General features: G+C 51.0%; 1 protein-coding gene across 5 annotated transcripts in view; it reads left to right on the top strand.

Annotated features, from left to right (window-relative positions):
* The window catches only part of LOC147114478 (anion exchange protein 2-like), a 410,117-nt gene that overhangs the window by 159,054 nt on the left and 236,117 nt on the right, over window positions 1-14,946 (top strand). Inside the window, exon 1 of one of the 5 annotated variants that reach the window (XM_085992179.1) lies at window positions 7,364-7,462. The exons of 2 other annotated variants lie outside the window; for them this stretch is intronic. The gene's annotated coding sequence lies outside the window, so the exon portion shown is untranslated. 2 more of the 5 variants (XM_085992180.1, XM_085992178.1) reach the window with 2 other exon arrangements.

The raw sequence follows: 14,946 nt of genomic DNA, 5'->3' as shown, positions 1-14,946 counted from the left end.
GAGAGGGGTCAGTGGATGATTTGGGAATTGTTAGTTGAGGATTTGGTGCGTGGGGTTAGTCGGGGATTTGGAGTGTGGTGTGTGGCCTCTCCCTCACTCGGGGAATGTCGCTGGGTATCGGGGGCGATCTTGTTTTCTCTGCAGTGAATGTCGGTGATTCACTGCAGGCGATGAGACAACTGCTGGGCTCAATTGTTGAACCGCTGATGAGTTTCTGAAGTAACCTGACATGACCATGTGATGTGTAAGATTTACGCCGGCTCCTTTGGACTTTCTTTTTGAAACTTGAAACAAAAAAAATATAAATCTGAAAAATATATTGTGTTTATGCTTGCGTTGTTCAGCGGTCAGTGTGACATCAGGAAATGAAAGTGATCTGTCAAGTGGGGCGATGTTAATTGCTAATTCATTCAATGACTGTGCAAGCAGTGACTAACAAACATTTGTATAACTCCTTTCAACATCCTCAGGACGTCCCAAAGTGCTGCACAGCAAATGGGTTACTATTGAAGTGTTGTAATGTTGGCAAAATAGCAACCAATTTGTGCCCAGCTAATTGAGCTGCATTTCATGATTTTGTTGATGGATATATATTGGCCAGGATTCCCCACTCCTCTCTGAAATAGTGCCCGTGGGATCGTTCATAACCACCTGAGAGGGCAGACAGAGCCTCAGTTTAACACCTCATCCGAAAGACGGCATCTCCGACAGTGCGGCTCTCCCTCAATACTGACCCTCCGACAGTGCAGTGCTCCCTCAGTACTGCCCCTCTGACAGTGCAGCATTCCCTCAATACTGACCCTCCGACAGTGCAGCGCTCCCTCAGTACTGCCCCTCCGACAGTGCGGCGCTCCCTCAATACTGACCCTCCGACAGTGCAGCGCTCCCTCAGTACTCCCCCTCTGACAGTGCGGCGCTCCCTCAGTTCTACCCCTCTGACAGTGCAGCGCTCCCTCAGTACTCCCCCTCTGACAGTGCAGCGCTCCCTCAGTACTGACCCTCCGACAGTGCAGCGCTCCCTCAGTACTGCCCCTCCACCAGTGCAGAATTCCCTCAATACTGACCCTCCGACAGTGCAGCGCTCCCTCAGTACTGCCCCTCCGACAGTGCAGAACTCCCTCAGTACTGTCCCTCCGACAGTGCGGCACTCCCTCAGTACTGCCCCTCCGACAGTGCAGAACTCCCTCAGTACTACCCCCCAACAGTGCAGCGCTCCCTCAGTACTGCCCCTCCGCCAGTGCAGAATTCCCTTAGTACTACCCCTCCGACAGTGCAGCACTCCCTCGGTGCTGCCTCTCCGCCAGTGCAGAAATCCCTCAGTACTACCCCTCCGACAGTGCATTGCTCCCTCAGTACTGCCCTTCTGACAGTGCAACGTTCCCTCAGTACTGCCCCTCTAACAGCGCAGAACTCCCTCAGTACTACCCCCCAACAGTGCAGCGCTCCCTCATTACTGCCCCTCTGACAGCGCAGAACTCCCTCAGTACTACCCCTCCGACAGTGCATTGCTCCCTCAGTACTGACAGGCTGGGTGATTGGGCAGATGCATGGCAAATGCAGTATAATGTGGATAAATGCGAGGCTATCCACTTCGGTGGCAAAAACAGGAAGACAGATTATTATCTGAGTGGCAATAGATTGGGAGAAGGGGAAGTGCAACGAGACCTGGGTGTCCTTGTGCACCAGTCGCTGAAGGTAAGCATGCAGGTGCAGTAGGCGGTTAAGAAGGCAAATGATATGTTGGCCTTCATAGCGAGAGGATTCGAGTACAGGAGCAAGGATGTCTTGCTGCAGTTGTACAGGGCCTTGGTGAGACCACACCTTGAGTATTGTGTGCAGTTTTGGTCACCTTATCTGAGGAAGGATGTTCTTGCCATGGAGGGAGTGCAGCGAAGATTCACCAGACTGATATCTGCGATGGCAGGAATGACGTATGAGGAGAGATTGGGTCGATTAGGCTTATATTCGCTAGAGTTTAGAAGAATTGAGAGGGGATCTCATTGAAACTTATAAAACTCTAACAGGACTGGACAGACTAGATGCAGGATGGATGTTCCCGATGGTGGGGGAGTCCAGAACCAGGGGTCACAGTCTAAGGATAAGGGGTAAGCCATTTAGGACAGAGATGAGGAGGAATTTCTTCACCCAGAGAGTGGTGAACCTGTGGAATTCTCTACCACAGAAGGCAGTTGAGGCCAATTCATTAAATATATTCAAGAAGGAGTTAGATATATTTCTTAAGGCTGAAGGGATCAAGGGATATGGGGAGAAAGTGACAGTGTACTGAAATTGGATGATCAGCCATGATCTCATTAAGTGGCGGAACTGGCTCGAGGGACCGAATGGCCTCCTCCTGCTCCTATCTTCTATGTACTGCCCTTCTGACTGGCTGAATGGCCTCTTGTTCCTATTACATGATTTATGCATGATTCATAAGAACATAAGAATTAGGAGCAGGAGTTGGCCATCCGGCCCCTCGAGCCTGCTCCGCCATTTAATAAGGTCATGGCTGATCTGCCACCTAACTCTACTTTCTGGCCCGATCCCCAGCAGCAGCATATTCCTGTCTGCTTCTTTCCACTGCCCAGCCTGACTGAGATCCATTATCCCAGCACAGACTGGAGATGGAGCTGTGACCTTCCTGGTCTGTATGACTCAGCTGATCAGTGGATAATATTGCAGAGCCATTGGCCATTTACGCCATTGGGAGGGAGGGGGAGGAATTGCCAACTCTGCTGCCCTCTTGCAGACAGTAGTCCCTAGTCCGCGATCAGAACCGGAGACCCTGGGTGATTTCCTAGCCCAGGGATGCTGATAGAAATTGCACCCACCCTGTGTGGGACAACTAACCCAGTCCAGACTCAGACTCGACTGGGACTGTCGTTGTCGGTACAGTCTGGTAGCACATCAAAGGCCGGACAGTTGAGTATTCCAAGTGTCAGTGTTGATAAAGGATGCAAGAGCCCTTGGTGCTTTGGCTGAGGTTATTTTTTATTTGTTGAATGTGAGCAAATGTTCAGTGTATTGTGTGTGTATATATAACACAGTATGACATAGGATAAACAGCACAGAAACAGGCCATTCGGCCCAACCAGTCCATGCCGGCGTTTATACTCCACTCGAGCCTCCTCCCGTCTTTCCTCATCTAACTCTATCAGCGTAACCCTCGTTTCCCTTCTCCCTCGTGCTTGTCTAGCCTCCCCTTAAATGCATCGATACTATTCCCCTCAACCACTCCCTGTGGTAGCGAGTTCCACATTCTCACCACTCTCTGGGTAAAGAAGTTTCTTCTGATTTCCCTGTTGGATTTCTTGGTGACTATCTTATATTGATGGCCTCTTGTTTTGCTCTTCCCCACAAGTGGAAACATTCTCTCTGTATCCACTCTATCAAAACCTTTCATAATTTTTAAAAACCTCTATTAGGTCACCCCTCAGCCTTCTTTCAAGAGAAAAGAGACCCAGCCTGTTCATCCTTTCCTGATATGTATACCCTCGCATTTCTGGTATCATCCGTGTAAATCTTCTCTGCACCCTCTCCAGTGCCTCTATATCCTTTTTATAATATGGCGACCAGAACTGTACGCAGTACTCTAAGTGTGGAGGTTCGGTACAGGTTCAGCATAACTTCCCTACTTTTCAATTCCCTCTAGAAATAAACCCCAGTGCTTGGTTTGCTTTTTTTATGGCCTTGTTAACCTGTGTCAATACTTTCAGTGATTTGTGTATTTGTACTCGGAGATCCCTTTGTTCCTCTACCCCACCTAGACTCGCACCCTCCAAGTTTTAAGTGACCTCCCTATTCTCCCTACCAAAATGTAATACAGTACCTCACATTTATCTGTGTTGAACTTCATTTGCCAATGATATGCCCATTCTGCGAGTTTATTAATGTCCTCCTGTAATTTGTTGCAATCCTCCTCAGTATTGACTATCCCCTCCAGTTTGGTGTCATCCGCAAATTTAGAAATTGTGTTTTTGATTCCAAAGTCTAAATTATTAATGTAAATTGTGAACAGCAGTGGCCCCAGCACTGATCCTTGTGGAACACCACTACCCACCTTCTGCCACTGGGAATAGCTCCCCTTTACCCCTACTCTCTGCTTTCTGTCCTGAAACCAGCCAGCAATCAATACACTTCAGAGGACATTGAGTCAAGCACACAGTGTGGGACTGGAGTCACGTGTAGCCCAGACCGGGTGGGGGCGGCAGGTTCCCTTCCCTGAAGGACATCAGTGACCCGGTTGTGTTTTTTTTTTAACAAACCAATAGATTTTTAATCATTTTAGCTGGTGCCAGCCCACAGATTAACAGATTTATTGAATTCAGTTACATAACCTGCCCTAGTGGGATTTGAACTCGCCTTCTCTGGGTTGCTCGCCTGGTCTTGTAACCATGACACTACCGTTGGTAGCAGATGGCTGAAGCCCAGCCCTGTGTTATTTCACTGGAGCACCTTGAGCAGAAACTGCAGGCTTTGACTCATTTTACTGCAGTGTAATCACATATGACTCACCCTTTTGTTTTATCGCTGTCACCAGCTCCAAGGAATCCAGCATATATTGCTGTTCTCCCTCAGATGTGACGCTCTTCTTGTCTTGCCAAAGCGGGCAAGTATTGGCTGGCAAGCCAATAATTCAGCCTCTGGGTTCTGCGCAGTAAACTGCCCTTCACTTGCTATCGTTGTTGCAGTTTCTGACGTTTAAACTTTCGCAGTGCCGCCCAGGGGCGATTTGTGTCCATCTGCCCTTCACCTGTGTCCAGCAGTCTGTTGCGGTTGATATGAAACTTTGGAGGCAGGGACACCCAGTGCTGTGCAAAGGTTGGCACCAAGTTCCCAAGGATCTTATGCTGTTGACGCACACCATCTGCAATATGCACTCCCTCCACCACAGGCACAATGTGGCTGCAGTGTGTACCAAGTACAGGATGTACTGCAGCACCTCCCTCAAGGTTACTTCGACATCACCTCCCTCTCTTGTGACCTCCACCGCTGAGAAGGACGAGTAGAAATGTCGTGGGAACATCACTGCCTCCAAATTCCCCTCCAAGTCACTCACCATCCCAAATTGAAAATATATTGTCATTCCTTCATCGTCACTGGGTCAAAATCCTGGAACCCCCTCCCTAATAGCACTGTGGGAGTACCTTCACCACACGGACTGCTGCGGTTCAAGAATGCGGCTCACCACCACCTTCTCAAGGGCAACTAGGGATAGGCAATAAATGATGGCCTTGCCAGCGACGCCCACACCCGATGAACGCATAAAAAGAAAATGGAGGAATGGATAGTGCAGTAAGTTAGGCACTGACCTTTACCTGTGGGGCCTGTTTTCAAATCCAGCCCAATCTGGGAGGATTAAAGATTCCTCTGGCTGTTTGCTGTAAGGGCCCAATCTTAACTGAATGTGCCCTCCTTCCTGGTCCCAGAGAATCGTGGTGTCACAGCACAAAACTGCTACCAACTCAGCATTGATTCAGCACTAAATGGGCTGTCGGAGAGTCCACACAGTGTTGGGAAATAGAAACAAATGGCACACTGGTGTAAGGAGTATACCTTCTGACACTCGGGTGGACTAAAGGGAGCCTTACTCTGTATCTAACCTGTGCTGTACCTGCCCTGGGAGTGTTTGATGGGACAGTGTAGAGGGAGCTTTACTCTGTATCTAACCTGTGCTGTACCTGCCCTGGGAGTGTTTGATGGGACAGTGTAGAGGGAGCTTTACTCTGTATCTAACCTGTGCTGTACCTGCCCTGGGAGTGTTTGATGGGACAGTGTAGAGGGAGCTTTACTCTGTATCTAACCCATGCTGTACCTGCCCTGGGAGTGTTTGATGGGACAGTGTAGAGGGAGCTTTACTCTGTATCTAACCTGTGCTGTACCTGCCCTGGGAGTGTTTGATGGGACAGTGTAGAGGGAGTTTTACTCTGTATCTAACCTGTGCTGTACCTGCCCTGGGAGTGTTTGATGGGACAGTGTAGAGGGAGTTTTACTCTGTATCTAACCCGTGCTGTACCTACCCTGGGAGTGTTTGATGGGACAGTGTAGAGGGAGCTTTACTCTGTATCTAACCTGTGCTGTACCTGCCCTGGGAGTGTTTGATGGGACAGTGTAGAGGGAGCTTTACTCTGTATCTAACCCATGCTGTACCTGCCCTGGGATTGTTTGATGGGACAGTGTAGAGGGAGCTTTACTCTGTATCTAACCTGTGCTGTACCTGCCCTGGGAGTGTTTGATGGGACAGTGTAGAGGGAGCTTTACTCTGTATCTAACCCATGCTGTACCTGCCCTGGGAGTGTTTGATGGGACAGTGTAGAGGGAGCTTTACTCTGTATCTAACCCATGCTGTACCTGCCCTGGGAGTGTTTGATGGGACAGTGTAGAGGGAGCTTTACTCTGTATCTAACCCATGCTGTACCTGCCCTGGGAGTGTTTGATGGGACAGTGTAGAGGGAGCTTTACTCTGTATCTAACCCATGCTGTACCTGCCCTGGGAGTGTTTGATGGGACAGTGTAGAGGGAGCTTTACTCTGTATCTAACCCGTGCTGTACCTGCCCTGGGAGTGTTTGATGGGACAGTGTAGAGGGAGCTTTACTCTGTATCTAACCCGTGCTGTACCTGCCCTGGGAGTGTTTGATGGGACAGTGTAGAGGGAGCTTTACTCTGTATCTAACCCGTGCTGTACCTACCCTGGGAGTGTTTGATGAGATAGTGTAGTGGGAGCTTTACTCTGTATCTAACCCGTGCTGTACCTGCCCTGGGAGTGTTTGTTGGGACAGTGTAGAGGGAGCTTTACTCTGTATCTAACCCGTGCTGTACCTGCCCTGGGAGTGTTTGATGGGACAGTGTAGAGGGAGCTTTACTCTGTATCTAACCCATCTGTACCTGCCCTGGGAGTGTCTGATGAGACAGTGTAGAGGGAGCTTTACTCTGTATCTAACCCGGGAGTGTTTGATGCTGATAATGGGTGCCTGAAATAGAAAATGTTCCATTTGTGAGCACTAATGTCCCTCATCTTGATGAACATAAAATGTGCAACAAAGGGGGTGTGGAGCAAGGGGGAGCGGTTAGAGCTGTTAAAATAGTTTTATCAGAGTTTGTTGTGTTGGTGTAACCTGTAATCTGGGCAACTGCACCTTGCACGGATCCACACGAGCTCCTGGTGTTTGAAGGAGGTCACTGAGGTGCCGGGGTAAATGTACACTTCGCCCTGTGTCTGCAGGATATGAAAATACATTAACCTTGGCTGTCTCCTTGAGTGCTGGCAAGTTGCAGCGTCAGTGCTGGGAGAGAATTAGCAGAGACAAAACAGCGGGGGCAGAATTTCACGTCTCGAGTCACTTCGCTTTAAATACTTGACCTCGGCTGAAGTGTGGTTGTATTATTACTGACTGTAGTTTTAGTTAAATCCGCGCAGGCTGTATCTTTAAACCTGTTCCAGATGTGGGCAAGGCCGTGTTTGTGAGTAGGTCTTGGAGGAATGTTTTGCCTTGGTTTTCTTTTTCTCAGGGAAGGCTGAGTTTGTCTGGATAGTCCTTCATGCCTTGTCCTAGTGCTGTGTAGATGGTTGAAAATATACGCGTGAGAGAGGTTGAAAGTTGCATTCGCTTCCGCGTGCAACCCACACTCCTGCGATTGAAAGTCTCTTGTGCTGTCTGCGAGTGCTCCCCGGAGGAATCAATTCACGTTCTCATCGGTGTGAGTCCCAGCACAAAACTGCCCACCGCCACCCCCCCCCCACCTCTGTCCGGGCACTAAACCCATCGGCTGACAGGGAGCTCGGGAGGAAAGGAAGAGTTGTGTTGTGTAGGGAGGGGGAGGGAGTGAGAGCAGTGTGCCAGCCGGACTCTGGAGTGTTGCAATTTCCTCTGCCGGCTGAAGTTAGTGAGAAAGTTTGCTGACTATGATGAAAAGCCAAGGCTCTGTGCTCTGCTCATTCACGTGAGGCAGGGGAATGCAAAGGGGGAGAATTCCACTGGGAGCCTGCACAGATGAGGCGATGTCGCAGTAATTGCAGACAGACGTCGGAGACCTGTCGCTGTTCTGTCACTTTGATCGCAACAAAAAAAAACAAGTGTAAGGATGTGCATCTAAAGGTGGAGTGTCTCGTGGCCGTCACACTAGGGGGAAGCGACATTTTCTTAGGGGCTGAGAGAGAGAGAACCTGCAGGTAAAAGCGCTGATGTATGAATGGGGGGAGGTTGGCCCAGGTTCCGTGTTGGAAGTCGCTGTTCACCATATCCCGCGGTGGATCCGGCTGAGTATCATGTTTTGCTGGGCCAGGACGGTGAGGCTGTGCCAAGAGCTGAGACTGAAAGTGTTTGTGACAGTGACTCATAGTTATACCGGCACCAGGAAGGAACTGTGTGAGTCCTGTCGGGAGACGACAGGAGCGGAGAAACCGTTACATTCTGGCCGCAAGCCGGATTCGATCGATGCGGCCGATGTCGGGCTGGCCTATGCCGTCATGTCTGCAGACCAGAATCTCCCTTCCCTCCTCCTCCTCCGCCCCGCCCCCTTTTAAAATCTTGTTTTCTCCTCATTCAGCCATTTTCCAGGGTGATTATGCATGGCATGCTCACACGTGTGTGTGCTTTAGTGTGACTCGCTCACACGTGTCCTTGTGCATGGTGCCCTCGCATGTGTGTGTGCTTGTGTACTTATCTGTGACACATTTGCATGTGACAGTACATCAGTCCCTGGGTGGCTGCTCCTGATCGCTATCCAGTGACCCGTTCCAGAAAGAGTACAGTTGGACAGGTGGCAAGGGCCAGGCTCGGCTGTGTTTGCCTTCTGTGGTGGAATGGACCGCCACCACTCGCTGTCAAGGCTCACACACAATGAAGGGCCACTTCAGCACAGGATCAGAGGATTGCTGGTGCCTTTCAAACAGATTGGAACATAGGCGTGTGTTTCCTCGAGTGTAGAAGATTGAGGGGTGAACTAATTGAGGTGCTTAACTGAAAGACGGCCTCTCCAACAGTGCAGCACTCCCTCAGTACTGCCCCTCCGACAGTGCATCGCTCCCTCAGTACTGCCCCTCCGACAGTGCAGCGCTCACACAGTACTGCCTCTCAGAAAGTGCAGCACTCCCTCAGTACTGCCCCTCCAACAGTGCAGCGCTCCCTCAGTACTGCCCCTCCGACAGTGCAGCGCTCCCTCAGTACTGCCCCTCCGACAGTGCGGCGCTCCCTCAGTACTGCCCCTCCGACAGTGCAGCGCTCCCTCAGTACTGCCCCTCCGACAGTGCGGCGCTCCCTCAGTACTGCCCCTCCGACAGTGCAGTGCTCCCTCAGTACTGCCCCTCCGACAGTGCAGCGCTCCCTCAGTACTGCCCCTCCAACAGTGCAGCGCTCCCTCAGTACTGCCCCTCCGACAATGCGGCGCTCCCTCTGTATTGCCCCTCCGACAGTGCAGCGCTCCCTCAGTACTGCCCCTCCGACAGTGCAGCGCTCCCTCAGTATTGCCCCTCCGACAGTGCGGCGCTCCCTCAGTACTGCCCCTCCGACAGTGCGGCGCTCCCTCAGTACTGCCCCTCCGACAGTGCGGCACTCCCTCAGTACTGCCCCTCCGACAGTGCAGCGCTCCCTCAGTACTGCCCCTCCGACAGTGCGGCGCTCCCTCAGTACTGCCCCTCCGACAGTGCGGCGCTCCCTCAGTACTGCTCCTCCGACAGTGCGGCGCTCCCTCAGTATTGCCCCTCTGACAGTGCGGCGCTCCCTCAGTACTGCCCCTCCGACAGTGCGGCGCTCCCTCAGTACTGCTCCTCCGACAGTGCGGCGCTCCCTCAGTATTGCCCCTCTGACAGTGCGGCGCTCCCTCAGTACTGCCCCTCCGACAGTGCGGCACTCCCTCAGTACTGCCCCTCCGACAGTGCAGCGTTCCTTCAGTACTGCCCCTCCGACAGTGCAGCGCTCCCTCAGTACTGCCCCTCCGACAGTGCAGCGCTCCCTCGGTACTGCCCCTCCGACAGTGCGGCGCTCCCTCAGTACTGCCCCTCCGACAGTGTGGCGCTCCCTCAGTACTGCCCCTCCGACAGTGCACCGCTCCCTCAGTACTGCCCCTCCGACAGTGCACCGCTCCCTCAGTACTGCCCCTCCGACAGTGCAGCGCTCCCTCGGTACTGCCCCTCCGACAGTGCGGCGCTCCCTCAGTACTGCCCCTCCGACAGTGTGGCGCTCCCTCAGTACTGCCCCTCCGACAGTGCACCGCTCCCTCAGTACTGACCCTCCGACAGTGCACCGCTCCCTCAGTACTGCCCCTCCGACAGTGTGGCGCTCCCTCAGTACTGCCCCTCCGACAGTGCAGCGCTCCCTCAGTACTGCCCGTCCGACAGTGCAGCGCTCCCTCAGTACTGCCCCTCTGACAGTGCAGCGCTCCCTCAGTACTGCCCCTCCGACAGTGCGGCGCTCCCTCAGTACTGCCCCTCCGACAGTGTGGCGCTCCCTCAGTACTGCCCCTCCGACAGTGCAGCGCTCCCTCAGTACTGCCCGTCCGACAGTGCAGCGCTCCCTCACTACTGCCCCTCTGACAGTGCGGCGCTCCCTCAGTACTGCCCCTCTGACAGTGCGGCGCTCCTTCAGTATTGCACTGGGAGTGAGGGCCTGGATTATGGGCTCAAGTCTCTAGTGTGGGTCTTGAACTCACGACCTTCTGACTCAGAGGTGAGAGTGCTACCCACTGAGCCATGGCTGACACCCAGTGATGGAGGAATTCAAGGGGAACTACCTGTGTCTTGTTTGGATGGCATGGCTGGGAGAAAGGGAAGATTCAGGGGACTAATTCTCCCCACTGATTCCCTCCACAGACCATGTGACTTGGTAGTGCAGAGCGAAGCTGCACCAAACTGAGGCCGGACTGCGTCCAACTCTCCGCCTGAGGAGTGGCCATTCAGTCCTGCTGTCAAAAGCATTCTCAACTGTGCCGTGTTGGATCAGGCTTCTGTCGCACTCCGACTACACATCACCTCCGTCACCGGCAGCTTCGTCCCTCCGTCACCGGGTGCCTCGTCCCTCCGTCACCGAGAGCCTCGCCCCATCATCACCGAGAGCCTCGCCCCTCCATCACCGAGAGCCTCGTCCCTCCGTCACCGAGAGCCTCGTCTTTCCGTCACCGGGAGCCTCGTCCCTCCATCACCGAGAGCCTCGTCCCTCCGTCACCGAGATCCTCGTCCCTCCGTCACCGGGAGCCCCGTCCCTCCGTCACCGGGAGCCCCGTCCCTCCATCACCGGGAGCCTCGTCCCTCCGTCACCGAGAGCCTCGTCCCTCCATCACTCAATCATAGAAACATAGAAGATAGGAGCAGGAGTAGGCCATTCGGCCCCTCGAGCCTCTTCCGGCATTTAATGAGATCATGGCTGATCATCCAAATTCAGTACCCTGTCCCTGCCTTCTCCCCCTATCCCTTTATTCCTTTAGCCTTAAGAAATATTTCTAACTCCTTCTTGAATATATTTAATGAATTGGCCTCAACTGCCATGTGTGGTAGAGAATTCCACAGGTTCACCACTCTCTGGGTGAAGAAATTCCTCCTCATTTCTGTCCTAAACGGCTTACCCCTTATCTTTAGACTGTGACCCCTGGTTCTGGACTCCCCCGCCATCAGGAACATCCTTCCTGCATCTAGTCTGTCTAGTCCTGTTAGAATTTTATAAGTTACAATGCGATCCCCTCTCGTTATTCTAAACTCTAGCGAATATAAGCTTAATGAACCTAATCTCTCCTCATACGTCATTCCTGCCATCACAGGTATCAGTCTGGTGAATCTTCGCTGCACTCCCTCCAATTGAATTCAATTCAATTTTATTTGTCATATATGCAGCAGACGTGCGTACTGCACAATGAAATGTTGATATGGCAAGAACATGGCAAGAACATCCTCAGATAAGGCGACCAAAACTGCACACAGTACTCAAGATGTGGCCTCACCAAGGCCCTGTACAACTGCAGCAAGACATCCTTGTTCCTGTACTCAAACCCTCTCGCTACGAAGGCCAACATACCATTTGCCTTCTTAACCGCCTGCTGCACCTGCATGCTTACCTTCAGCGACTGGTGCACAAGGACATCCAGGTCTCGTTGCACTTCCCCTTTTCCCAATGTATTGCCGTTCAGATATAATCTGTCTTCCTGTTTTTGCCACCGAAGTGGATAACCTCACATTTATCCACATTATACTGCATCTGCCATGCATCTGCCCAATCACCCAACCTGTCCAAATCGTACTGGAATTTCTCTGCATCCTCCTCACAGCACACACGCCCACCCAGCTTTGTGTCGTCTGCAAATTTGGAGATATTACATCTAGTTCCCTTGTCTAGATCATTAATATATATTGTGAATAGCTGGGGTCCCAGGACCGATCCCTGTGGTACCCCACTAGTTGCTGCCTGCCACTCGGAAAAAAACCCGTTTATTCCAACTCTTTGCTTCCTGTCTGCCAACCAGTTCTCTATCCAAGTCAGTACCTTACCCCCAATCCCATGTGCCTTAACTTTACACGCTAATCTCTTATGCGGGACGTTATCGAAAGCCTTCTGAAAGTCCAAATACACCACATCCACTGGTTCTCCCTTATCTATTCTACCAGTTACATCCTCAAAAAATTCCAGTAGATTAGCCAAGCACGATTTACCTTTTGTAAATCCATGTTGACTTTGTCCGATCCTGTCACTGTTTTCCAAGTGCTCTGCTATTACATCTTTTATAATGGACTCTAGCATTTTCCCCACTACCGATGTCAGGCTTACCGGTCTGTAATTCCCCATTTTCTCTCTACCACCTTTTTTAAATAGTGGGGTTACATTAGCTATCCTCCAATCCATGGGAACTGTTCCAGAGTCTATAGAATTTTGGAAGACGACCAGCAATGCATCTACTATTTCTAGGACCACTTCCTTAAGTACCCTAGGATGTAGATTATCAGGCCCTGGGGATTTATCGGCTTTCAATCCCGTCAATTTCCCTAACACCATTTCCCTACCAATACTGATTTCTTTCAGTTCCTCCCTCTCATTAGACCCTATGTTCCCCGACATCTCTGGGAGGTTATTTGTGTCCTCCTTTGTGAAGACAGAACCAAAGTATGTATTTAATTGGTCCGCCATTTCTTTGTTCCCCATTATAAATTCCACTGATTCTGACTGCAAAGGACCTACGCCTGACTTCACCAATCTTTTTCTCTTCACATATTTATAAAAGCTTTTACAGTCAGTTTTTATGTTCCCTGGAAGCTTACTCTCATACTCTATTTCCCCCCTCTTAATTAATCCCTTTGTCCTCCTTTGCTGAATCCTAAACTGCTCCCAATCCTCAGGTTTGCTGCTTTTTCTGGCCAAATTATATGTCCTCTCCTTGGATCTTATGCTATCCCTAATTTCCCTTGTTAGCCATGGTTGAGTCACCTTTTTTGTTTTATTTTTATGCCAAACTGGGATGAACAAATTCTGTAGTTCATCCATGCGATCTTTAAATGTTTGCCAGGAATGACGTATGAGGAGAGATTGGGTCGATTGGGCTTGTACTCACTGGAGTTTAGAAGAATGAGAGGGGATATCATTGAAATTTATAAAATTCTGACAGGACTGGACAGACTAGATGCAGGAAGGGTGTTCCCGATGGTCGGGGAGTCCAGAACCAGGGTTCACAGTCTAAGGATAAGGGATAGGCCATTTAGGACAGAAATGATGAGGAATTTCTTCACCCAGAGAGTGGTGAACCTGTGGAATTCTCGACCACAGAATGCAGTAGAGGCCAATTCATTAAATATATTCAAGAAGGAGTTGGATATATTTCTTAAGGCTAAAGTGATCAAGGGGTATGGAGAGAAAGCAGAGACCGGGTACTGAATTTGGATGATCAGCCATGATCGCATTGAATGGCGGAGCAGGCTCGAGGGGCCGAATGGCCGACTCCTGCTCCTATCTTCTATGTTTCTATGTTTGCCATTGCCTATCAACCGGCAACCCTTTAAGTAACATCCCCCAATCCATCCTAGCCAACTCGTGCCTCATACCATCGTAGTTTCCTTTATTTAAATTCAGGACCCCAGTCTCTGAGTCAACTACTTCACTCTCCATTTTAATGAAGAATTCTATCATATTATGATCGCTCCTCCCCAAGGGGCCTCGCACAACAAGATTGCTAATTAATCCTTTCTCATTACATAATACCCAGCCTAAGATGGCCTGATCTCTAGTTGGGTCCTCGACATATTGGTGAGGGCCACGAGCATCCCCATAGCCCTGGATCAATTCCAAACTAATCATACTGCCCCACTCTCTCCCCATAGCCCTGCATCAATCCCAAACTAATCCCACTGCCCCACTTTCTCCCCCTGGCCCTGTATCAATCCCAAACTAATCCCATTGTCCCGCTCTCTCCTCACAGTCCTGCATCAATCCCAAACTAATCCCACTGCCCCGCTCTCTCCCCATAGCCCTGTATCAATCCCAAACTAATCCCACTGCCCTGCTCTCTCCCCATAGCCCTGTATCAATCCCAAACTAATCGAACTCCCCTGCTCTCTCCCCATAGTTACATAAGAACATAAGAAATAGGAGCAGGAGTAGGCCAATCGGCCCCTCGAGCCTGCTCCGCCATTCAATAAGATCATGGCTGATCTGATCCTAAACGCCAATCCACTATCACAGAACCAGCTCCTGAATCTAACAGAATTAGACACACGAAATAGGAGCAGGATCAGGCTACACGGCCCCTGGGCCCGCTCCGCCACCCACAGGGACATGACCGATCCGAACCTAGACTCATGTCCAAATTCCTGCCCACTCCCCGTAACCCTTAATTCCCTTTACTTCTAGGAAACTGTCTATTTCTGTTTTAAATTTATGTAATGATGTAGCTTCTACAGCTTTTTGGGGCAGCATATTCCATGGACCTACCACCCTCTGAGTGAAGTAGTTCCTCCTCATCTCAGTCTTGAAAGA

The sequence above is a fragment of the Somniosus microcephalus genome, chromosome 7 (assembly GCF_052327205.1).
Source record: "Somniosus microcephalus isolate GS21.2 chromosome 7, FLI_Smic_1.0, whole genome shotgun sequence".
Taxonomy (NCBI): Eukaryota; Metazoa; Chordata; class Chondrichthyes; order Squaliformes; family Somniosidae; genus Somniosus; species Somniosus microcephalus.
Note: the sequence above shows the minus strand (reverse complement) of the source record. Positions and strands in the feature narration are given on the sequence as shown.